At 42.3% G+C, this 27,196-nt stretch overlaps 1 pseudogene; it reads left to right on the top strand.

Moving 5' to 3' along the window:
* The first annotated feature begins 2,037 nt into the window (after positions 1 to 2,037).
* LOC100354767 (zinc finger protein AEBP2 pseudogene) lies at positions 2,038 to 3,027 on the top strand (annotated as a pseudogene).
* The last annotated feature ends 24,169 nt before the right edge of the window (positions 3,028 to 27,196 follow it).

Raw genomic sequence — 27,196 nt, 5'->3', positions numbered from 1 at the left:
ACTCCAGGTTCTAGTCCTGGTTGGAGCCCCGGTTCTGTCCCAGTTGCTCCTCTTCCAGTCCAGCTCTCTGTGTGGCCCGGGATGCAGTGGAGGATGGGTGCTTGAGCTCTGCACCCACATGGGAGACCAGGAGGAGGCGCCTGGCTCCTGGCTTTGGATTGGCACAGCGCGCTGGCTGTTGCAGTCATTTGGGGAGTGAACCAATGGAAGGAAGACCTTTCTCTCTGTCTTTCTCTCTCACTGTCTAACTCTGCCTGTTTAAAAAAAATGTTTAAAAGAAATATTTTTGATGTAAAGAAGAGAGGTGATAATAAATACTTATTATATATTGGTGTCAACTATGAATAAATGCAGAATTTAGCAGATATCTCTGGCCATGATAACATGAGTAGAAATTAGAACCTCTTGATTCAACTTTTTGTTTGTTTGTTTGTTTCCAATTAAATGACAAGCTTATTGCATATAGTTTTTTTTAATCTTTTTATCTGCCATTCCATGGTGCCAGCCTTAGGACCCATCTTTTAATTAATAATTTTTTCATTAATATAAACAGAAAAAATTTCATGTAGCTGATAGACACAACTCTGAGAAGATAATGATGCTTCCCTTTGTCCCTCCCTCTTCCTTCTTCCTTCCTCACTTTCCTCCTTCCTTTTTTTTCTTTAATTTTTGCAGTAGCATATTTTTAATTTACTTTACAATCTCCACTAAGTGAAAAGTTCAGCAAGTAAAAAGTGGAAAGGCCACTGTTCTGCAGGAATACAGACAAGGGCTATAAACAATAATTAAATCCCAGGATGCCAATTGCAAACATAGACATTAAGGTTTTTTTGTACTCTATATTTAGCTACCATTAATCAGTGAAAAGACATAATATTTGTCTTTTAGGGTCTGGCTTATTTCCTTAAGCATAATGATCTCCTGTTGCAACAATTTTGCTGCAAAAGATAGGATCTCATTCCTTTGTTATGGCTGAGTAGTAATCCATTGTGTATATATACCACATTTTCTTTACCCAGTCATCAGTTGATGGGCATCTGGGCTGATTCCATGTTTAGCTATTGTGAATTCAACTGCTCCAAATATGAAGGTACAAATAATTATTTCATATGCTGATTTCATTTCCTCTGGGTAAATTTCCAGGAATGGGATGGCTGGATCATACAGTAGATCTATTTTAAGATTTTTGAGGAATCTCCATATTGTCTTCCATAATAATTGTGCCAGTTTATGTTTCTACCAACAGTGTTATTAGGGTACCTTTTTCTCTACATCATCAGCAGGATTTATTATTTTTTGATTTTTGGATTATAGCTTGTTCTAATGGCAGTGATGTAAAACCTCACTGTGATTTTTATTTGAATTTCACTGATGGCTATTGATCCTGATCATTTTTTCATGTGTCTGTTGGTCATTTGTATTTCATTCTTTAAAAAATGCCTGTTCCCATCCTTCCATTTCTTAACTGTATCACTTGTTTTGTTGTTGAGTTTCTTAAGTTCCTTCTATAGTTTGGATATTAATCCTTTATTGGAAGTATTTGCAAATATTTTCTCCCATCCTTTTCTTGCCTCTTAACTTTGTTGAGTATACCCTTTGCTGTGCAGAAGCTTTTTGACTTGATGTAATCCCATTGTCTGTTTTTGCTTTTATTGCCTGTGGTTCTGGGAACTTTCCCAAGAAGTCCGCCTAGGCCAATGTCTTGCAGAGTTTTCCCCTAATAATTTGATGGCTTCAGGTGGTTCAGCTATTTTTGTTTTAAAGATTTCTTTATTCACTGAAAATCAGAGTTTCTTTCTCCTATTTGCTCATATAAGGTGCACTAAAATATTCTGAACTATAGTTTTCCCACTATACTATATAACACTAGGAAGATCAAATAGTTATAAATCATAGTTACAAATCATACAAGTCACTAGCCATCGCGGCCATTTGCAGAGTGAACCAGTGGGAGGAAGAGCTCCGTGAACTCTGCCCTTTAAATAAAAAGGGGTTGCCTTCGCTGGAGACCAAACCCCTGAGCATAAGCAGTCTATAATGGATGTAGACAGCACAATTTCCAGTGGGCGTTCAACTCCAGCAATAATGAATGGACAAGGAAGCACTACTTCTTCAAGCAAAAATATTGCCTATAATTGTTGTTGGGACCAGTGCCAGGCTTGCTTCAACTCTAGCCCAGATCTGGCAGATCACATCCATTCCATACATGTAGGTGATCAGCGAGGAGGGGTATTTGTTTGCTTATGGAAAGATTGCAAAGTATATAACACTCCATCAACAGTCAAAGTTGGCTACAGAGGCACATGCTGATGCACAGTGGAGACAAACCTTTCAAGTATGTTGTTGGCGGCTGCAATGCCAGCTTTGCTTCTCAGGGAGGGCTAGCTCGCCATGTACCCACACACCTCAGTCAGCAGAACTCCTCCAAAGTTTCTAGGCAGCCAAAGGCCAAAGAAGAATCTCCTTCTAAAGCTGGAATGAACAAAAGGAGGAAATTAAAGAGCAAAAGACGACGTTCATTACCGTGACCACATGATTTCTTCGATGCACAAACACTGGATGTGATAAGACATCGAGCCATTTGCTTTAACCTCTCAGCTCATATAGAAAGTTTAGGGAAAGGCCACAGTGTTGTTTTTCATAGTACTTTAATAGCTAAGAGAAAAGAGGATTCTGGAAAGATAAAGCTTTTGCTTCATTGGATGCCTGAAGACATTCTGCCAGATGTCTGGGTGAATGAAAGTGAACGACATCAGTTAAAAACTAAAGTAGTTCATTTATCAAAGCTACCCAAAGATACCGCCTTGCTTTTGGACCCAAACATATACAGAACAATGCCACAGAAGAGGGTTGAAGAGAACTCTGATAAGAAAAGTGTTCAATTTGTATTTAAGCAAACAGTGAAGGACATTTGCAATCAACTAAAAATTTGTCTATCGAATTAGGGCTGAAAATTACTGTTACAGAGTGCTGCAGTATGTATGGTGGCTCCCTTTTCAGGACTAGGGCTTCCTCTTGGAGTACATTATATTAATATTTACCTATATAATTCATCTGTTAACGGTTTTTGAAAAACCTCTATTTCAAATTATTTGAATAGTCTTTGTATTTTCATTTTTTTTTTTGACAGGCATAGTGGACAGTGAAAGAGAGAGACAGAGAGAAAGGTCTTCCTTTTTGCTGTTGGTTCACCCTCCAATGGCCACCACGGCCGGCGCGCTGCGGCTGGCGCATCGCGCTGATCCGAAGCCAGGAGCCAGGTGCTTTTCCTGGTCTCCCATGGGGTGCAGGGCCCAAGTACCTGGGCCATCCTCCACTGCACTCCCGGGCCATAGCAGAGAGCTGGTCTGGAAGAGGGGCAACCGGGACAGAATCTGGTGCCCTGATCGGGACTAGAACCTGGTGTGCCGGTGCCGCAAGGCGGAGGATTAGCCTATTGAGCCACGGCGCTGGCCCAAAGTTGGTTTTGAAAAGGAAAATAAAATCATTTTCTTGCTTGCTAAGCAAGAAGCCATATGGATATTTGTTTTTTACTTACAGAAATGGAAATATGTGTAACTTGTTAGTATTGTATCAGACAAATGTTGCATAGAGATAATAGAACATTGCTTGTAAATAATTCAGCAGATTTGTAATATATTTTTATATTATGAAATGTACTGTAGATGTTTTTCTAGAGGCATGAAAGTTGAATGTACATATTATGGTAGAAATAATATTGAAGGATATTGTAATTCACTAGTGCTGCCAGAGGAATTGTTAATAAAGCACCTTCTTTAACAATAAATGTCTTTTGCAGACTTAAGGGACTATGTACTACTGTTAATATCTATAAGAACAAAACACATTGAACATCCTTCCAGAAAGTCTTTGAGGGAGGACCTACACCCATAATAGAATTATGGCACTCATTTCTGACAGTGACCGTGAAATCCATTATTTCCTTGCTGTTGGAAGGACATATTGTAAAGTTTGTGGTTATATGCAGTTAAACTGCAGAAAATACTCCTGATTAAGGAGTTTTTACTTTACTACAATGATATAAAAGCCAGCAGTTTTTACACTAAATTTTTTAAAAGAAAGAGTAGACAAAAATATAGAAGTAAGCCTTTGGTTCCAAAATGGGAAAGGTTCCATGATACTTAAGTCATTTCTCATTTGCTTTAAAAAACAAAAAATGAATAAAAATTATGGGAGACTTTATTAATTAACAATAGGGTAAAGAGCTATATATGTGAAATGAGTCATATAAAAGTAAATGAAGTGCAAATAAAAAGCACTGCTATAAGACATTCTGGAATGGTTGTTTAATAAGGGTATTATCCATACCATCTGTAGCAAATGTGATTTATTTTTGAAAAGAAAAGCAGTGTGTTTTCTTACTTTTTTGTTTTCTTTTGCTTAAGCACTTCATCAGTTGCTTTATTCTGTATCTGCGAAGTAATCTGCGATCTCCTTTGTTCTGTTTAAGTTTTGATTTGTTATAACATTGCCAAATAGAAGTGTTTCAGATATATAGTTTGTACCTGTATTTTTATTTTATTGCCTCATGTTCTTGTTAGTCATTTTTAATTGACCGATGATTGTAGACCTTGCCTGAGTATTTTTTCCAATAAAACAAACAAATTGCATTTAGCTTCAAATTGTAACAATTTAAGTAAATTTTAAAATGACATCTGAAAATATACAGCTAATATTCTTTAGGGACACAGAGAATAAATTAGTTTTTTTCCATTGTGTAGAAATACTTAGGTGTCAAAACCAAATTTCCTGGTTATTGATGACCTGCTGAGTATGTTATCATTCATGATGGTTTTCTGCTTGTCTGACTTTACTTTAATAGTATTACTGTCATACCAAAAAGAATTAGTACTTAAAATGAGGTTGTTTTATATATGTATACATATATACACGTATTCCAATTATGATTGGGAAATAAGTGAAAATCTTAACTCGTGTAATCATGTATTAAATCTCTACCCATCTTTATTGTTCCTTCTACTCCCAAATGTGACATCTGTAGTAATCTATCCCTATTCCAAGTCCACGTGTAGTCGGTTGCTAGATAAACTGCAGCCTTCCTGAATAAGTGCTCTTCCATGTGTTATCTGTGACAGCCTTCTCCCTGCAAAGCCAGAAGTGAATAGCAAGCCCTTAAGGTCCACAACCCTAAACTAGTTACTCTGGGGTCCTAAGGAAAAGTTCATTGGTGCTTGGTCTAACTAGTAAAATTTTTGAAAAAATGGACTTAGACTACACACCTTGGATTTTGATGCAGTGGTACTGATCTTGATGACATGCCAGTATAGTAAATTTCAATGAAAACTGATAGACCTTTAGTAAATACTACTTTTTAAAGTATCCACAACAAATGATCTTTTTGGAAAACATTTTACATTGGATTTCTTAATAGGTATTAATAGTCCACTCTTTCACCATTTGTATTTTTGTATTTTGTTTTACAAAGTAGGACTAAATAAGAAAATCAGATACGTTTGAACCATAAGACACATCTGCTTTATCTAAAAGAATATTGAAGTGGAAAATATTGTAAAATTTAAAGTTGTTTATTTTTCTAATAAACATTTTCATATATGAATTTTCCCTAAAGTAGAACACATTACTTTCAGATTTTAGATGAAATTAAAATTGACAGTGATTAACTGTCAATGCATGTTTTAAAATCCTGTTTCATTCATTAAAAGCATTGATAATCAAAAAAAAATCATACAAGTCAGATCTAACCCTGATTGGTACCCATTATCCAAATTCCACCTATTCTCCATCCCTCCCAGCCTCTAGTAATCCCATTCTGTGTTCAGATTGAAGCTTTTTTATAGCTTCCACATATGAGAAAGAATTTGTGGTATTTGTCTTTCTGTGTCTGATTTATTTCACGTAACATGAAGTCCTTCAATTCCATTTATTTTACTACAAAAATGACTGATTTTAATCTTTTATTATGGCTGAATAATATTCCATTCTGAATACATATACATTTCCTTTACTAATTCATATGATGATAGGCACCTTGATTGAGTCCATATATTGGCTACTGTAAATAGTGCTGCAATAAACACAGTGGAGCAGGTATATCTTTGATACGATGATGTAATGTCTTTGGGGTATGTACCCAGCAATAGGATTGTTGGATCATGTAACAGGTTTATTTCTAGTTTTTTAAAAAAGATTTTAGTAGACCTTATCGTTTTCAATTTGAAATGTGGAGTTACAGAGAGAACCAAGGAGAGAGAGAGAGAGAGAGAGAGAGAGAGAGAGAGAGAGAGAGAGAGAGAGAGAGAGAGAGAAAGGGAGAATATCTTCCATTCACTGGTTCACTCCCCAAATCACCACAATGCCCATCCTGAGCCAGGCTGAAGCTAGCAACCAGGAGCTTCTTCTGGGTCTCCTACATGGTGCAGAGGCCCAGGACTTGGACCATTCTCCATTGGTTTCCATCAGGGAGCTGGATTTGAAATTGAACATCTAGGCTTCTAACCAGCATTATTTCTAGTTTTTAATAGTAATCTATGTACTATTTCCCATTGTTGCTGTACTAATTTACATTTCTACCACAGTATATAAGAGTTCCCCTTTTTCACATCCTCACCAGAATTGCTTGTTTTATTTTTGATAGTGGCCATTCTCTCAGGAGTGGAGTGCTTTCCCATTGTGGTTTTTATCTGCATTTCCCTGATGACTAGATATATTGAGCATTTTTTCATGTATTTTTTCCATTTGCATATCTTTTTTTGAAAATTGACTGTTCATGTCCTTTGCCTTTTACTTAACGGGATTGATTGCATGTTTTTGTTTTTCTTTTGGTTGAATTTTGAGAGCAAGAGTGAGAGAGAAAGAGAAAAAAGTGAGAGAGATCTTCCATTCACTGACCCACTCCCTAAAGGCTCACAGAAACCACATCTGGGCCAGGCCAAAGCCAGAGCCAGGAACTGCATCCCATCCTGGTCTTCCACATGGATATCAGGGCCCCAAGTCCTAGGGCCATCTTCCGCTGCCTTCTTGGTGTATTAGCAGGGACTTAAATTGGTGCTACCATGTGGGATTCGCTGGCATTGCAAGCGGCAGCTTAACTACTGCACCACAATGTTGGCCCCTGATGTGATGTTTTAGTTACTGCTTCAACCTCACTACGTGTTACTGGATTGTGTAGATTTTCTCTGTCTGACTAGGTTAATCTTGGTAGGCTGTATGTATCCATTTATTTATCAATTTCTATGGGAAATTTAATCCATTTACATTCAAAGTTACAGAAAAGAACTAATGTCATTTTATTAATTGTTTACTAATTATTTTATATATTCTCTAGTTGTTTCTACCTTTCTTATCACTTATCTTTTTGTTTTGATAGCTTTAGATTATAAGATTGGATTCTCTTCTTTGTACACCTGCTCTGTTAGTGAATTTTGTACTGTCATGTGTTTCCATGATGGTTGTTATGATACCTTTAATGATAATATAGGACTCCCTTTAGGATTTTGTAGCAATGAATTCTCTGTTTTTGCCAGTCTGGGAGGTACTTTATTTATCCTTCACTTCTAAAAGATAGTTTCTCTGGATATAGTATTCATGGTTGGAAGGTCTCCTCTCCTCTCCTCTCCTCTCCTCTCCTCTCCTCTCCTCTCCTCTCCTCTCCTCTCCTCTCCTCTCCTCTCCTCTCCTCTCCTCTCTTTTCCCCTTGAATTGAACAGTGGTTGGTATAATGGCCCAAGACCCCTTTGAGGCATGCTTTGAACAATCCCTGTATCTTGGAATTTTTCCAGATTATCCCAAATGCTTAAATTTAGTCAATTCATCTACCAGTGGAGTGAAACTATAGACAACTCTCAGCTTCTACACCTCTTTATCCTGCAACTAAAACATTCTACATTGCTCATTATTTAACATTTTTGTCTTTATTCTACAGGTGGAGAAAATAGTAAACTTTATGAATATCGTGGACCTTTTGTGGACCAGCCTTTGTATGCCTGATAAACATATTTGTTATTTTCCTCTGCAAAGATACAAGATCAAAGTATTTCTTCCAATAAGAAAGCTTAACAAGGCTTTCAGAAACCAATTCATGCTCCATGGTTATGACACTGGCTGATGAAGACAAGAGGGGCTTCCGGTAGCCATGGCGCCAAACTGAATCACTTCCTTTTAGAATCTGTGAGACTTATATCATTGAACACAGAGAGAAATATACATATATATTTTAAGGATTTATTTATTTACTTAACAGAGTTACACAGAGAGAGAAGGGGAGGCAGAGAGAGAGAGAGAGGTCTTCTATCCACCAGTTCGGATGGAGCTGAGCCCATCCGAAGCCAGGAGCCAGGAGCTTTTTCCAGGTCTCCCATGCAGGTGCAGGGACCCAAGGACTTGGACCATCTTCTAATGCTTTCCCAGGCCTTAGCAGAGAGCTGGACCGAAAGAAGAGCAGCTGGGACTTGAACTGGAGCCCATATGGGATGCGGCACTGCTGGTCAGGACTTTAACCTGCTGTGCCACAGCACTGGCCCCAGAGAGAAATATATTGAAACACACACACACACACACACACACACTTCCTCCACAGACATTTTCTAGCTTAACAAATGATCTCACATATAAAAATTCTCAGCAATTATTTTTATCATAGTAGTATTGTTTTTGGATAGATTTTTGAAACTACAATAATTTCTGACTAGTGATAGAAATGATGGTTCTAATAAATCTCTACAAGGGATGTACTTGTTTAATTAATAGTTGTGAATTGTTTTTGTGTATCTACTATTTGAGAGGCACTGTGTTAGTACTAAGAATATAGACTTCAATCAGAATGTTTCCATAAAAAAGAAGACTTGCTAAAATCACAGGATGTGATCAGCAGTATCAGAGATTTGAATAACATGCTTTATAGGAGGAAGCAGACCTCCATATGAAAGTGACATTTCCCTGAATTTGTAGTGAGCCATTCAGCCTCACTCTTAGTCTCTTCCTTTGGTGGGATGCATTGCCAAATTTACTGTGCTATGTGAGAACCCCCAATTTTTTTCCTACTAATTTTCTTTCTTTCTTTCTTTCTTTCTTTCTTTCTTTCTTTCTTTCTTTCTTTCCTTCCTTCCTTCCTTCCTTCCTTCCTTCCTTCCTTCCTTCCTTCCTTCCTTCTTTCTTTTTTTTTTTGACAGGCAGAGTTATATAGTGAGAGAGAGAGAGACAGAGAGAAAGGTCTTCCTTCCATGGTTCACCACCAAAATGGCTGCCATGGCTGGAGCGCTGTGCCAATCCTAAGCCAGGAGCCAGGCGCCTCCTCCTGGTCTCCCATGGGGTTCAGGGCCCAAGCACTTGGGCCATCCCCCACTGCCTTCCCGGGCCACAGCAGGGAGCTGGACTAGAAGAAGAGCAACCAGACAGAACCAGCGCCCCAACCAGGACTAGAACCTGGAGTACCGGCACCGCAGGTGGAGGATTAGCCTAGTGAGCCGCAGCTCAGGCTTCCTACTAACTTTCACACATATATTTTTAACTCTGCTGAGCAAACTCTCCTGGAATCTCTGTTTTAGTGAGGTATCCTACAGGTTATGGAGGGCACACTGTAATTAACCTTGCTATGTATTCCTTGAAGGAAAGAACTCAGAACAGACATTCAGATGAACCAATGAAGAGGATTCATCCTGGGGGTGAGGAGGTGGTACAGGGGAAAGAAAAGAAAAGGAAAAAAAGGAAGTTTGTCAGGCAGGATCAGGTTCATCTGCCTAAGATGGAAAGACCTCAAACAATAGTGCCTTGGGGCCTGCAGTGCCGACATCCCCTTTGAGCTCTGGTTTGAGTCCTGGCTGCTCCACTTTCCTCCAGCTCTCTGCTGTGGCCTGGGAAGTCCTTGGGCCCCTGCACCTTCATGGGAGACCCGGAGGAAGCTCCTGACTGCTGGCTTCGGATGGGCTCAGCTCTAGCCATTGCGGCCAATTGGGGAGTGAACCAGCAAATTTGGAAGACCTCTTTCTCTCTGCCTCTCCTCTCTCTGTTTAACTCTGACTTTCAAATAAATAAATAAATCTTTAAAAAAAAGCAACAGTGCCTTAAACCAGGTAGTTCACGTCTCTTCTATAAGATAAAATAATAAAATCAAATGAAATAGAAACCCAAATCTGGGAGCAGGTGTTTAGCCTAGCAGGTAAGGTACCCTCATCTCTCATCAGAGTTCCTAGATTTGATACCAGCTCCAGCTCCTGACTCCCACTTCCTGCCAGAGCAGAACTTGGTGATGGCTCAAGTGGCCGGGTCCCTGCCACCCACATGGGAGACCTGGGTTCGGGTCTTGGCTTCTGGCTCTGGCTCCAGTGAAGCCCTAGCTCCTGTGGGCTTTTGAAGAATGAATCTGCAGATTGGAGCTCTCTTACTGGCTTTTTCTCTCTGTACATTTCTATCTCTCAAACAAAGGATCCCCGGAGTCTGGCATTTTGTGTTGCTATGGTGATTTCTTAGTCACTGGTAATTTTTATCATCATTTAAAAGCACAGGTTCCATCCTCAAGCTTGCCACATAGCCTAAAATAATTGTTGGGGCTCTGATCATCACATCTGTGTTCCGGCTAGCAAGAAAGAGAAAGAGGGAAAGGCAAGGGGTACACTCTACACCCCTGTCAGAGTCAACTACCTTTAACGAGCCTTTCTGAAAGTGTCACCCAACACTTTCACTTACATCTCATTGGTTAGAACTTGGTCATAGGGGCTCCCACTTGACTCCAATGGTGGGTTGAAAATGTAGGCTCTTGTCTGGGCACATTATTCCTGCAAATGCAACCAAGATTCTAATAACCGTGGAAGAAGGGTAAGGCAAGAAACATTAGAATAGATGGCCAGACTCCAGAGTTTTTTAAGAGTGTTGGCATAAATTCATCTCAGCCATGATGGCTCAAGTATTTGGATCCTTGCCATCTCCCACGGGATATCTGAATTGAGTTTCTGTCTCCTGGTTTTGTCCTGGCCCAGTCCTGGATGTTGCAGGCATTTGGGGAGTGAATCAATGGATGGCAGATTTCTCTATTCTCTGTCTCTTTCTCTCTCTTTCTAAAAAAAAAAAAAATAGTGCTTTCTGGAATTATCTAGAGAAGTGAGATGAGAAGTGAGACTCTGTGAGGGGAGAAAGCCCATTTCATGGGAAGCAAAGGTGCAGTGTTCTCTGATGTCCCTCACAGCGCAATGACACTTGGTTTTCCTATCAGTGAACAGCAGAGAGAGGGTTAATGATTTAGCGCTTACCCAGGGCTAGAAGATGAAAACCAGTAGACTGGGTTATTATTTTTATTGTGTTGACACAGATGCATTTTCTTCGAGATTTATAAGAAACTTTAATTTTTCAAAATACTCTGCTTCTTGCTTTACGAATTCCATTTTACTTATGTATGTGTCATCTGTGCTACAGCCTCAAGGGGGTGGGTGGGGGCGGGGCAGGACAACAACAGAAAATAGTTCTCTTTGCTTTGAGCTTTTACATGCACGTGGAACACTTGTCCTGAGTCAACAAACTGCTGCTTACCACTGAGTGTTCCCCAGAGGAACTGATCTGCAAAAACGTGTCTGAAATTTGGGAACAGCACTAGCCATCCAGCAAGAGGGAACCAGTGAACAAATGGAACTCTCTGCCTTCCAAGAGAAGCAGAACACTGTGTGTGTAATGTCACCACCAGCAATGAAAGTAGTACTTAGTACTAAGTACTTAGTACTAAAGGCTCTTCAAGCATCCCACCCCTCCCCACTTCCTCCTTTCTACTTGAACTAGGCCCAATTTACAGATAAGAAAATCGAGGTGCAGAGAGGGTAAATAAAATGCTGTGGCTACAGTCAGCTAAGGGCACCGCTGGGACCCACGCCAGGCAGTCTGATGGCAGAGCCCGTGGCAGTATTGACCACCATGTAAGATCATCTCCAAACATCCTCAGAATCTGCTCCATCTCTTGTCACCGGCGAAGCCCTGGGTTTGCTGGTGGAGAGAAAAATGCTTGAAATCTAACTGGGCTCCTCCAGTATCTGTTTTGACAGCCGAAATTAATTGTCCGTTTTCGGAGCGCTTTTTGGTAGTTCTTTCTAATGACCCGAACTGCCTGCCGTCTCCTTCCTTTTCAACTTGGCTGCGCTCCCCAGCGAGGAGCAGGGCGCGGGGCAGGGCTGCAGGCTCTCGGCATAAAGCAGGCTGGGGTTGCTGAGAACCACGGTGGGCATTTTCTGACTCTCTGATTCCACCGAGAGACTTCCCAAAGCTAATGAACCCAAACGTGATAACGGAGTTGAAGACGAGCCTACCTTGCATCTTTGCGTTTGTCTTCCGGAGGAAGACCAAGTCTTTCACACACTCCACTCCGCGGGCACACACTCCACTCCTGCGCACGCTCCCTCAGCTCGGCCACAAGAGGGAGCAGCTTGGGCTGCAAGGTGAGAAATGGACAGGCACACTTTACAAGGGGCACCCAGCGCCAGAATTGCCCAGCCTACAAACACTTGTGAGATTGAAACATGCCTCCGAGGTCAGAAAACATCCAGGTTTTCTGTCAGCTATGAGCCCTTAGGTCCCATTGTGGATAACGTTATTTTGAAACATGCAGAAGCTGTGTTCATTAATTACTTGAAAGCCTTCACTATCATAGATATTGTATTATCAACATGCACACGTGCTAATGCAGATGGTAGAGTCTGGAACATGCAGAAGGCATGAATTCCATCCACAGGACACTTACAGGTTAAAACGTGGAAAAGATTGCATCTATAAACACCGTATTTTCTTCCCTCACTTTATTTTCTCTATTTATCGCAAATAATGTAGAACACCAATAAATGGAGGGGGTTAACATTTGGCTTTGGGTGGGAATATTTTCTTCCCTGATTCTCCACTATCCAGGCAGGATTTCTGGTGGAGGTCACATTCAAGGTGAGCTTTAATGGGGTGGAGAAAAGTGAACTTGAACTATGAAGTGGAGGAGAATCCTACTGATGAAGACTGGATGGAAAAAGAGGCAGAGGGAAATAAAGAACAAAAATTGCCAGCATTTGCTGGACAGCAGAGGGGAACAGAGAATTTAAGTCAGGGGATTTGTACAAACTCGAAGAGCACATGTATTCATTTGAAGCTATAAGCAATGGGAAAATACTGAAAAGGATTGAAGTTGGAATGAAGCATAAGAGGTGATGCTGGCAACATCGGATTATGGTGGTAGCTTTTGAATGGTGGATCCTGGGACAGGGGGACTCAAGTAACAAGGGCGTGCTTAGGAAGGACTGGTGCACGGATTGGCCAGGGAAGGTCCTAATTTATTCCTGTTGCTTAGGGGAGACCATTTATTTAGTTGAAAGCCAGGGGATGGGGTGGGGTGGGAAGAGAGAGAGAGATATATAATCTACTGGTTCAACCTCAAATTCCTACAATATATGGGAATAAGTCAGGCCTAAACCAGGAAACCAGATTGAGATCTGATCTCCTGTGGGTGGCAGAGATTCAAATACTTTAGCCATCATCTGATGCTTCCCAGGGAATGCATTAGCAGGAAGGTGGATAGGAAGTGGAACAGGGACTTGAACCTGGGCTCTATGATATGGAATGTGGGCTGCACAAGTGATATCTTAACTGCTGTAGCAAATACCCACCCTAGGAGAGAATATTATCAGCTTATTTGTTCAGGTGTCCTGGTTTGCTTGGTAGTCACACAGTCACTATAGCCTTAGTTTATGTAAGTTTTGATGGTCAAGGAATAAATCACATACTTAGCAATGTATATGGAGGGCAAGGGATAGATTTTGGAGAGATGATTGCAAAACAAATTTTAAAGAGCAGGATGATGGGACTAGGGAAAGGTAGCCTAAACAGCCATGCCCAATCAGAAGGGTGCAGTGGGCAATCAGAGAGGGGGATCATGAGAGGAAGATGTAATGCAAGATGCCTAGGGACACTTGATATTCATTGCATAAAAATGTGTGATAAATGATTAGTACTTGTTGGATAGACGAAATGTGTGCAAGTGGAGGAAACAGAACTTGATGGGAAGAAAGCACAATGAGCAAGCCTGAGGCCGAGTGCTCTAGAACAGATTGCATTTTCCAGGGAAAAGATTCCTAAGAAGAAGAGTGGAAGGCTCTACAGATTCTGGCTCTTTATGGATTTGACAGAGACTGGAGAGATAATGATGAGGTCATAATTTTGGGAATGGAAAGAATCAAGAGTGGATGGAGTATCAAGAGTGGAGGTTGCCCAGGGGAAAGAAGAGATCTCAAAGAAGCATGTACTTTTCTCTGAAGGGAGGAGAGAACTTCCACTTTGCTTATGGCCCTGTCTAAATATTGATGGAAATTATGGACTCAAAAGGCTTCCATAGCCTAGGCAGCTCATGTCAAGAGCCTCAGGTGATCATTGATGTCATATATAAGAGTGTTAATTGTTAAATTAACAATAGGAGCAATAGGAGTCACTGTGCATTTACTCCCCATGTAGGACCTCTGTCTTTAATGAGTTATACTAGGAAAATTGACTGTAAAACTTATTCTCAAGCATTTCATTATATTTTGAGTGTGTGTGTGTAGCAATTGTTGAAGTCTTTACTTAGTATAGAATTGGCCTTCTATATATAAAGTTAATTAAAAATGAATCTTAATGAAGAATGGGATGGGAGAGGGAGGAGGAGATGGGACGGGAGGGCAGGTATGGGGGGAAGAACCATTATATTCTTAAAGTTGTACTTACAAAATTTGTACTCATAAATAAAAGGTTTTAAAAAATGGAGGTTGGTGGAGATCTCACTACTAAGCAGTGTGCAAGGGGCAGGGTCTAGAGATGCAACTCCCATGGTACTCACGATCTGGCACTTAAAGGAGTCATCATCTGGAAGGGATTAGTTCTGCATTAAGGTGGAAAGAGGCTTTGAAGCTAATGTCAAAAAGTTGAAAATGGCTGATGGAGCCCTTGAAGAAAGCATAGAATTTCCCAGTGGCAGAAGTGGGGAGAGAAGGAGAGACCATTATTCCACGTGGAACGATCAGTGTGAGCACAAGCAGGAGAGGCAGCTGGAGTGCAGGGCATCTGTAGGTTCGTGACAGCAGATGAGGACACGCGAAGGGCAGTTTTGCGTGCAAAGCTAAAGCATAGAGATTTCATTCCATGGCTCATCATGGACAATGGTTCAAGGATAATGTTTCACAATCTGGCTCTGAGCATTGACTGGAAGGACATTGAAGGTTGGAGACTGGGTGGAGCAAGGAGAGCTATGGCAGAAACAACAGAGCTGGAGAGGAGGAGATGGAGTTCAGGACACTTGCAAATTTTGAAAGGTCCTGAGGGTAATTTGAATGTGGAAGGTGAGAGAGATAGAGGACTCAAATATTTTGACTTTAAGGAAATCTTTGGGAGGGCGGTGAAAGGAGACAGCCCCAGAAACAGAACCTCAGGGATGTAAGAAATGAGTTTGGTGAAAGAAAGCAGAGACAAGTTCAGCAAGCGTAAGCCTGGAGGGGAGGGTTGAGATGGAGTGATAGGTTGATGGTGGGGAGGGTACAGGGAACAGGAAGGAGAAAGGCAGAGGCGGGCATGTTGCCAAGGCTAAAAGAAAGTGGTTGTGTCTTGTTTCCTAAGATGGATGGGAAAGCTTGGGTATATTTGGTTTTGATGGGGTTAGAGAAACAGAAGGAAAAAGCTGATGAAAAATGAGAGAGATTCTGTGGTCACTAGAAAAAGCAAACAGTGCCAGCAGATGTTACAGTTCTAGGAGTAGGCTCATGGCCAGCAGGTACTCCAGTGCTTGAAATAATGATAGTGAGTGAAAATCCAGGTGAAAATTGGGCAAGGCAGGAAAAGAGAAGGTGCTGAGAAGGCAGAGATTAGAAGTAGGGGTCAAAGTATCAATGAACACACCAGTAGAGAATGGAAGGGAAGAAAATGCATGGGATCATGTGGGTACTGGATGATACAAGAAAACTTCTGAAAAGCAGAAAGCAAATTTGGAATGTAGCAGGTATTGGCTGTTTTTGTCACCCATATTCATATATACTTTGTGAGGCCAGATGCTTCTATTTTGTTGTGAGGAAACCACTCTTCTATGTGCTTAGAGTTTAGCTGGTTGCACTGAACTCAATCACTGACATAGGTAACATGGATGAATCCTAAGTATGTATTGTATTTTACCTTCTAGACATAATTATTGCTCTATGCCAATGCACCCAGCTCAACACATGGCTAGGGAGGCCCGAATTCAAGATTTAAAAATAATGAGCTATTGGGGCCAGTTCTGTGGTATAGTGGGTAAAGCCACTGCCTGCAGGGCCGGCATTCCATATGGGAGCCAGTTTGAGTCCTGGCTGCTCCACTTCCAATCCAGCTCTCTGCTATGGTCTGGGAAAGCAGAAGAAGATGGCCCAAGTCCTTGGGCCCCTGTACCCATGTGAGAGACCCAGAAGAAGCTCCTGGCTCCTGGTTTTGGATCAGCCCATCCCTGGCTATTGTAGCCATTTGGGGAATGAACCAGTGGATGGAAGATTTTCTCTCTCTCTTTCTCTCTCTGCCTCTACCTCTCTGTAACTCTGCCTTTCAAATAATAAATAAATCTTTTAAAAAAATTGAGCTGTTGATGGAGAGGACCTTTTTTTCATGGCAGACTTGGACTTAGAAGGATATAAACTGGAGCTGCCCTATATACTGTGCAACCTCAAGGGAAGGGGATATCAGAGAATGTAAACAACATGGTGGAATGCACATTTAATAGATACAGAGAGAAACTAGATCTTTATGACATCATCTTAGCTTCATGTCTGAAGCCAATCCTACCCCGAGACTGTCAGATGCATGAGCACAAGACTGACTCTTTTTTTTTTTTTTGACAGGCCGAGTTAGACAGTGAGAGAGAGAGAGAGAGAGACAGAGAAAGGTCTTCCTTTTCTGTTGGTTCACCCCCCAAATGGCCGCCATGGCCAGCATGCTGCCAAGCCAGGAGCCAGTTGCTTCCTCCTGGTCTCTCATGTGGGTGCAGGGCCCAAGCACTTGGGCCATCCTCCACTGCCTTCCTGGGCCAGAGCAGAGAGCTGGACTGGAAGAGGAGCAACTGGGACAGAACCGGTGCCCCAACCAGGACTAGAACCTGGAGTGCCGGTGTCGCAGGCAGAGGATTAGCCTAGTGAGCTGCGGCGCCGGCCTAGACTGACTCTTTCAATTATGCAATTTGTAACACCTTTTAATTTCATTTTTCCATGAGCTTAAAAAAATTTTTGAAAGGCAGTGGGAGAGAGAGAGAGAGAGAGTACAAGAGATGTCAGTCATTCATCTGCTGGTTCATTTTCTAAATGTTCAAAATAGCAGAGGCTGAATCAGACTGAAGCTAGGAGCCTGGAACTCAGCCTGGGGCTCCACATGAGTGGCAAGGATTCAAGTACTTGAGCCATCCATCCCCTACTGCCTTGCAGAGTGTACATGAGCAAGAAATCAGAATCATTAGGGGAATCAAGACTCAAACCCAGGCACTACCATATGGAATATGGGAGTCCCAACAGCTGTCTTAACTGCTACACCAACTGTCCAGTCCATTTCATTTGGTTTGGGTGTTCATAGTTGCCATGGAAAGAGTTACAGTTGTTAAAAGGGCACAGGGATTATGTGATAGAAGCACAAGAAGGTTAGTGAAGGGAGATATTTGAGTGTAGAAACAGGAGAGCAGCAAAAACAAAGAGATTGCTGGAGTCCGTAAAGATAAGATTGCTAGGGACTGTAAAGAAAGGATTATTTGATGGGAGCTAGCCAGACTCTTCACATTTGTGAAGGGGTGCCCCTGTTTTGTGGAGTATTTCATTGAAGACATCAACTTTGGAATTAAAACCACCCTAAGAATTCAATTCCCCCCTCCCGTATGCAAAAAGAACAGCACATATTGATGAAAATCACACTCTTGAATACTGATAGAGACCCACTCATTCACTTACTTAGACAATATTGTTTCATTCATTTGCTCACTAAGTGTCTATTAGCCGGGCAGCCATCAGCTGTGATTACAGTGCTGGGTGGTCTGCAGACTGGAGTAAATGCTTGAGTTTGGGCTCAGAGGGAGCCACAGAGAGATGCCTATATAGCCAGAAGCAGCCAGGAGAGCTGCTGTGCAGCCAAGGGAGGTCTGAAAGGACTGCTGGTTTTGGCAATGGCTGCCTTGGTGAACTTTGTTTCCTCTTGGAGTCTTGGTCCCATGTTGGAAAAGAGGAACCAGATGAATGTGTTTCTCTCTGTTTTCCTGTTCTATTTCTCTTAATGTGAATGGACACGTGCTTATTGACTGTTACTCTCTGGTTATTGTAGGATGCTGCTCACTGAGGCATTCAGACGTGGATTTAGAATGGACTCTTTCCTTTCTCAAACAAGCTTCATTGCATACAGTTTTCTTTGCAAATAAGATTGTCTTGTACAACCTAGGGGAACAGGCGCACCCCGTTAGCATCTCAGAGCAGTGTCAAAGCAGCTGTAGCACATATTTGATGCAATGAAAAAGCAAATTTTGTCTTTAAAATAAACACTAACTTTATCCTTCTGTAAGCCTGTCCAGATGATCAAAAGCCAGATAAGACCCTGAAACAAATTCCCTTTTAGCATTTGCAATGTAAAAAATTCCTTGATTCTCAGCGAGCCCTCCCCTTTCATTAATGGAAGCGCAGCTCTTATCTTGATGTATGTATAGCTGGTTCTTCTTCAGTTCTGACAACAAGAAAAGTGAGCAACAGAAAATAATGGAGTCCTGAAAAATTGCTATTCTGCTACCACTGAAATTTCTCCTTCTTTCAAGCCAAATCCACCCACACATCATGTTTGAGAAATGAAGAGCATGAGAGATGTCTGTTAACAGTTGGAAAAAGTCTCTTCTTCAAAACAGTCAATGGTTATTGAATCACTGGCCAGTCTTGCACACTCTTCTATATATGGTGACAGTTAATATTCTCTCTGGCTCTTCAGAGCTTCTAAAGTAAAATGGGCAAAAATGATTGTTTAGAACAATAATTAAAGAATCAGAGCTGTGGCAGTGTCAGAAGCTCTGGGCGCAGATACAATGGTTGCAGCTTCCTGGGCCACATGCTATTCTTAAAGGATATGATAAGCAGAAAAGGCAGTATTCTCTTTTTCTCCATGTACTTCAAGGTGAGTAGAAAGTAAACATAAGTTCTACCCCCAAGGGAAGTCTTGCACAGCCAAGCTTGGCAGTCATGTGGGTACCAAGGTCTGGTTGGTGCTCAGGGATGAGCACAGCATTAAGCCCATCAGCACTTACAGTGGAACAATGGTCTGCAGCCAAACCAGATCTCCAAATGTTGCAATGGAGCTATAAATAGTATATACATTCCTCATGCCATCTTAGGTGATTATAAACCAAAGACTATGCAATATGTTTGTGCAAGTCTTTTTGGCCAGACCTTCAAGCTGGACAATTTTGTCTTGAGTCCATCTGGAGCAGGCCAGGGCCACAGAAAAGAGGAAGCAGTGCTGAGAGACTCCATGGTGATACAGTACCTACAGTTATTTTGATCGCCATCATGACTCCATCATGAGAAGGTAGCCAAGGTATCTAAAGCAGTTGCAGGCTTTAAGCCTTCTTATCAGCACATTGGCTGGGTAGAGACACTGGATCTTACATAGACACCCCTCTTCTTTGCAAAACTCAGGACCAGGACTTTGACCAAACCATGGCAACCTTTAGCAGGATGCCTTCACCTGAGGTCTTAGACATCTTGACTAAATACAACCTTCTCTGTCTGGTGGTTGATGCAGAGTTATCACTTATTTCTGATTCTTCAAGCCGACGACTCTGATAGTGACCGGAGCTACGCATCTTGATCTGCCCATCTCCATTCTCTGACCAGTTCAAAATCAACTTCCATTAACTGGTGATTTGCCTAGTCTCCATTCCTTCCCTCACTTCATTATGCCAGATTTTGTCTCACTCACCAGCCCAGGAAACTGATGGCATTGAGCTCTTACTGCACCAAAGCTCTATGAGAAAACTGTCAATGTTGAGTCAAGGCATGTGACCCATGCCTTGCTGATATTTCCATCATTTTCTGAGAGCAGAAATCTAGGAAGGAAGTGGAAAAGCAAGTGCTCACCTGGAAAGCAGGAGCAGCAACTACTACAGAGAGTGAATCAATAACAATATCAAGACTATTTGAAGCATTCTGATTCAGGGATCAAGTTGGCCATTGGCAAATCCTTTTTGATTTTAATAAAATGCTTATTTATTTATTTGAAAGACAGAGTTAGAGAGGGAGGGAGAGATGATAGAGGTCAAGATTGAGTTTGAGGCCGGTGCCGTGGCTCACTAGGCTAATCCTCCATCTTGCGGCGCCGGCACACCGGGTTCTAGTCCCGGTCGGGGCGCCAGATTCTGTCCCAGTTGCCCCTCTTCCAGGCCAGCTCTCTGCTGTGGCCAGGGAGTGCAGTGGAGGATGGCCCAAGTCCTTGGGTCCTGCACACCAGGGGAGACCAGGAGAAGTACCTGGCTCCTGCCATCAGATCAGCGCGGTGTGCCGGTTGCAGTGTGCCGGCCGCGGCAGCCATTGGAGGGTGAACCAATGGCAAAGGAAGACCTTTCTCTCTGTCTCTCTCTCTCACTGTCCACTCTGCCTGTCAAAAAAAAAAAAAAAAAAAAGATTGAGTTTGAGATAGATCTTCCATCTGCTGGTTTACTCCCCAAATGGTTGCAGCAGCCAGGAACTCCAACCACTCTCCCACGTGGGTGGCAGGGGCCCAAATAACTTGGGTCATCCTCTGTTGTTTTCCCGGGTACATCAGGGAGCTGGGTTGGAAGTGAAATGGTTGGAACACAAACTGGTTTCCATAACAGATGGTGGCTTAATCTACTGTGCCACAATACTCTTCAAGGGAATCTTCTAATCTTAGAAATTTAGGGCTGTGATTTATCTGATAATGTCTTGTATTAGAACACATGGAAAATAATGGATGAAATGCAATTCATGGAGAATGAGAGCAACAAAAACACCCTATTTCTAAGAAAATCAGCAGTGCAGGATGCCACAAAACTGAGGAGGAGAAATATCAGCAAGCAGACCAAGAAGGAGCCTGTGGGAAGACCCTCAAACTCACTAGACATACATTGTAGTCTTTTGTTCTCAGTTTTCAACATGGCATATCCCTTCCCTCCACCTCCACTGGAACTACCTTTTTTTTTGGTCTCTGTATTTTTCTGAGGAACAACGTGAGAGACTTGTCTCTTTCTTCTGGGGACCTGGATTTCTGATACTTTTTTCTACCCAGGAGTCTGCTGCCAAGGACTGATATCTCTGTCCGCCACTGCCCTGAGCCTAGATGATGGCCAAGAGAAAAAGAGGACCAGGATGAGTGAACACAGAGCAGCAGCCTCTGGGTCAACCCTGACTTCCTCCTTCACTGACCGTCTCCAGGGGTCTTCCTGGTTTCAGATGCCCCTCCCCTCTCCCACTTCAGCTTCAGGGTGAGATGTCCATGGTATTGTTCAGTTCTCTTCTGAGTTTTGTGCTGAACTCTCGTTTTAATTTGATGAAGAATGTCTTGCCTGGCTAAGGCAGCTTTAATACTTGACTTTTTTTCTTGGGATTTCTAGGAAGAGGGTATGGGGAGAACTGCTTTTATCTCTAAGCCCTTAGGAAGAGTCTCCTTCCTCCTCTTCCCCTGCTCATTCTACTTTTAAAACTTGGACAGAAATATCTTGTCAGCTAGAAAAATAAAATTTTTCCAAGTTGGTGAAGGGGTCAGAAGATCCTCCACTACCATCATCCCTTGGTTAATTTCCTTTTGTTTTTTTTTTCATACCCCAGGAATTTTTTCTTGCCTTCTGTATTCTTGTTCTGCCACTCAGATTTCTGTTTTGGGTGGAATTTGCTGCTCTTGAAAAGAAGATGTTCTGTGAACCCAAAACAAGCAGAAAATGGAAAAAGGGAATAAACTTAGCCAAACCATTCAGATTCAATTTTTTTTCTTTCACTCAATAAACTTTTTTTTTTTTTTTGACAGGCAGAGTGGACAGTGAGAGAGAGAGACAGAGAGAAAGGTCTTCCTTTGCCGTTGGTTCACCCTCCAATGGCCGCCGAGGCCGGCACATCGCGCTGATCTGAAGGCAGGAGCCAGGTGCTTCTCCTGGTCTCCCATGGGGTGCAGGACCCAAGCACTTGGGCCATCCTCCACTGCACTCCCTGGCCACAGCAGAGAGCTGGCCTGGAAGAGGGGCAACTGGGACAGAATCTGGTGCCCCGACTGGGACTAGAACCCGGTGTGCCGGCGCCGCAAGGCGGAGGATTAGCCTATTGAGCCGCGGCGCTGGCCTCAATAAACTTTCATTAAACATCTAGTGTATTATAGGCACTGTGCTACACATATGTAATTCTTGCTGCTTATTCTAAAGCACTAATTCCCGGTGGGGGAAGAACTGGAGTTTTTTGTTAATTAATTAATTAATTTTTAAGGAATACAAATTTCGTAAGTACTTTAGGAATATAGCTATTCTTCCCACCACACCCACCCTCCCACCCACACTCCCGCCCCTTTTCCTCCTCCCTCTTCCCTTCCCAGTGCCATTTTCCATTAAGATTCATTTTCAATTAACTTTGTACACAGAAGACCAACTCTATACTAAGTAAAGATTTCAACAATTTGCACACACACGAACATACACACAAACCTGTTTTCATTTTCTGCTTGTTTTGGGTTCACAGAACATCTTCTTTTCAAGAGCAGCAAATTCCACCCAAAACAGAAATCTGAGTGGCAGAACAAGAATACAGAAGGCAAGAAAAAATTCCTGGGGTATGAAAAAAAACAAAAGGAAATTAACCAAGGGATGATGGTAGTGGAGGATCTTCTGATCCCTTCACCAACTTGGAAAAATTTTATTATTTTTCTAGCTGACAAAATATTTCTGTTCAGGTTTTAAAAGTAGAATGAGCAAGGGAAGAGGAGGAAGGAGACCCTTCCTAAGGGTTTTACAGTTAACTCTCACAATACAATGCATTGAGGACAGAGGTTCTTCATGGGGAGTAGGTGCACAGTGACTCCTGTTGTTAATTTAACAATTAATGCTCTTATATATGATGTCAGTGACCAACAAGACTCTTTTTTTTTTTTATCTTTTATTTAATGAATATAAATTTCCAAAGTACGACTCATGGGTTACAATGGCTTCCCCCCCCATACCGTCCCTCCCACCAACAACCCTCCCCTTTCCCACTCCCTCTCCCCTTCCATTCACATCAAGATTCATTTTCGATTATCTTAATATACAGAAGATCAGCTTAGTATACCTTAAGTAAGTATTTCAACAGTTTGCTCCCACACAGAAACATAAAGTGAAAAATAATAGATGATTTTTTTAAAATGATGATGAAATCAGATCAGACCTATTGTCATGTTTAATCCCAGTGAGAGTCAAGTTGGGAATTGAAAATTTCTTTCTTTTTTTTTTTTTTTTTTTTTTTTTTTTTTACAGAAGATCAGTTTAGTGTACATTAAGTAAAGATTTCAGTCGTTTGCACCCCCATAGAAACACAAAGTGAAATATACTGTTTGGGTACTCGTTATAGCATTAAGCCTCAGTGTACAGCACGTTAAGGACCGAGATCCTACATGAGGAGTAAGTGCACAGTGACTCCTGTTGTTGACTTTACCAATTGACACTCCTGTTTATGGCATCAGTAATCTCCCTATGCACCAGTTATGAGTTTCCAAGGCTATGGAAGCCCCTTGAGTTCTCCGACTCTTATCTTGTTTAGACACGGTCATAGTCAAAGTGGAGGTTCTCTCCTCCCTTCAGAGAAAGGCACCTCCCTCTTTGAAGACCTGTTCTTTCCACTGGGATCTCACTCACAGAGATCTTTTTGCCAGAGTGTCTTGGCTTTCCATGCCTGAAATACTCTCATGGGCTTTTCAGCCAGATCCGAGTGCCTTTAGGGCTGATTCTGAGGCCAGAGTGCTATTTAGGACATCCGCCATTCTATGAGTCTGCTGAGTATCTCACTTCCCATGTTGGATCACTCTCCCCTTTATTTATTCTATCGGTTGGTGTTAGCAGATACTAGACTTGTTTATGTGCTCCCTTTGACTCTTAGTCCTTTCATTATGATCAATTGTGAACTGAAATTGATCACTTGGAGTAGTGAGATGGCATTGGCACATGCCACCTTGATGGGATTGAATTGGAATCCCCTGGTATGTTTCCAACTCTACCAATTGGGGCAAGTCAGCCCGAGCATGTCCCAAATTATACATCTCTTCCCTCTCTTATTCCCACTCTTATGTTTAACAGGGATCACATTTCGGTAATTTTCAACACTTAAGAATAACTGTGTGATAATTACAGAATTAAACCAGTCATATTAAGTAGAACAGACAAAAAAAAAATACTATGAGGGATAATGTATTAAGTTGTCCATTAGCAGTCAGAGCTATGCTGATCAAGTCACCATTTCTCATAGTGTCCATTTCACTTCAGGAGGTTTCCTTTTTGGTGTTGAGTCAGTTGTCACCGATCAGGGAGAACATATGGTATTTGTCCCTTTGGGACTGGCTTACTTCACTCAGCATGATGTGTTCCAGATTCCTCCATTTTGTTGCAAATGACTGGATTTCGTTGTTTCTTACTGCGGTATAGTACTCTAAAGAATACATATCCCATAATTTCTTTATCCAGTCTACCGTTGATGGGCATTTAGGTTGGTTCCAGGTCTTGGCTATTGTGAATTGTGCTGCAATAAACATTAGGGTGCAGACCGCTTTTTTGTTTATCAATTTAAACTCCTTTGGGTAAATTCCAAGGAGTGGGATGGCTGGGTCGAATGGTAGGGTTATATTCAGGTTTCTGAGGAATCTCCAGACTGATTTCCATAGTGGCTTGACCAGTTTGCATTCCCACCAACAGTGGGTTAGTGAGTGACCACCAAGACTCTTGACATGAGCTGCCAAGGCTATGGAAACCTTTTGAACCCACAAACTCCATCAGTATTTTGACAAGACTATAAGCAAAGTGGAAGTTCTCCCCTCCCTTCAGAGAAGAGTACATCCTTCTTTAATGGCCAAGAAGTGGAGATTTATCCCCTCCTCACCCCTTTTCAGGTACACTTGCAGGAGATATTTTGGAGTCTCTGAATCCGGGTGGGGGAAGGATGACTGTTCCTGGCATCTGGTAGGTAGAGAGCAGGTGTACCTCTAAATAGCCTTTAAGTAGCCTAGTGGTTAAGGTGCTGCTTAGGAAACCTGTGGCTCACACGGGAGTCCCGGGTTCCATACATGCCACTGCCGCCATCTCCTAACTTCAGCTTCTTGCCATTGCAGGAGGCAGCAGCGACAGCTAAAGTGATTGGGTTCCTGCCTCCCATGTGGGAGACCTACTTCTGTAGTGGACATTTGGGGAATGAACCAGCAAGTGGCAGCTCTCTCTCTGTCTCTTTTTCTCTTTCTCTGCCTCTCAAATACGTTTGAATAAATTAGAACAAGGTATACTTCAATATATAATCTCCCACATAGAAAAAGCTAAGCCCAAAGCGTCAGTAATGCTGAGGTTGGGAAACCATGATTTAAAGGGAGAGACCTCTGACTCCTCCTAACCTGCAATAATGATACCAAACATGTCAGGCAGTGACTGGGTCAGGCACTGTTCGCGGGGTTTGACACACAGCATCTCACTTATTTCTCATAATAAGATTACAAAGTAGGACCAATATTCAGTCCTATTTTTCAGACAAAGAGAATGAGTTTGGGAGAGATTAGGAGTTTGCCCCAAGTCCCCATACTAGAAAGCAGCTGAGTTAGGATACAAACCTGAATAGCCCAAGACCAAGTGCAGGTACACTTAACCTTCATAGTCCTTCTTTGGACAATAAGGCATTGATAAAATCCATTTCTTCAATTGGGAAGTGTAGTTACATTTTTTTGTTTTTGGCTTGGTTGAACACAGAAACCAAGATGAGGGAGTAAAGGAGAAAGAACAACCTCAATAATTTGTCCTTGTAGTGAGAACACTCAGAGTTTCTGGTCTCTTGCACTGCCGTGGGTGGATCCTGGTGAACAGGAGTGCAGAGGCGCACCTGAACAGACAAGAGCGCTAATGACAGGGCACCCTGTGTCAGGCGTGCCCCTGCCTCAGAAACCACACACACCCTGCTTGCTGGCTGCTTTCCCTGTGGTGGAAAGGAAGTTGCAGCCTCAGCCAGCCCCGGAACCCTTTGAAATACCACTTCTTGGCAAAGCCTAGCAATGGGAACCATAAGCAGATTCTAAATTCCCATTATCATTAATCGGGGTTGACATTTACCTGCCCCGTCCTAAGTACAGTTCAATCATGGTCCCTTTTCATTCCTCTCTCCCACATTCCCACAGGAGTGGAGGGTGCCTGAGCCGGCCCCGGTGTGTGGTCCCGGCGGAACAATGGAAGCAAAGTGATCCCTGACAGAGCGGCCTGGGACCTGCGACATAAAGCAGATATGGGGGCAGTGTGAGGGGCAGCTCAGGAAAGGGAAGAGGACAGGATGGGGAGAGAGGCCAGGCATGAAGGGGCCATTGAGGGTGAGAGCCAATGATCCGCGGAAGGAGTGGGGGAGGCTTGTGCTCACACACACCCGGAGTTGTCACTTTAATAGGTTCCAAAGCAGGAGGCAGTGTGCTCCCCCACTAGCCTGAAACCTGTTTCACAGGAGAGAACATTTAAAACATGCTTCCTTTGGGGGACCTGTTTCTCAGCTATTGTTTCAGAGCATGATTCTTTTTAATAAGTATTAATTATGCTTCAAAATTTATTCACTTGAAAGTTGTTTATTTACCTGAAAGGCAGAGTAACAGAGAGATCACACACACACACACACACACACACACACACACACACACAGAGGGAGAGAGAGTGAGAGCAAGAGTGTGAGAGAGAGAGATCTTTCTTCTGCTGCTTCACTATACAAATGGCAACAGGGCTGGGCCAGGCCAAAGCCAGGAGCCAAGAACTCCATCCAGGTCTCCCATGTGGGTGGCAGGGGCCCATGTACTTGGATCATCTTCCTCTGTCTTCTCATGTGGGTTAACAGAGAGGTGGATCAGCAGTTGGGTGGCGGCCTTGAAGGTGGTGATTTAATACGCTGCACGACAACGTCAGCCCCTTGATTGACTTTTGCAATGTGCCTGAGCTTTAGGAACTGCAAAACACCTGGACTACATCTTTAATCTATTCATGCATTCCTTTATT

This window comes from Oryctolagus cuniculus, chromosome 6 (assembly GCF_964237555.1).
Source record: "Oryctolagus cuniculus chromosome 6, mOryCun1.1, whole genome shotgun sequence".
NCBI lineage: Eukaryota > Metazoa > Chordata > Mammalia > Lagomorpha > Leporidae > Oryctolagus > Oryctolagus cuniculus.
The sequence above is the reverse complement of the archived record's forward strand: the minus strand, read 5'-3'. Positions and strand labels throughout refer to the sequence as shown.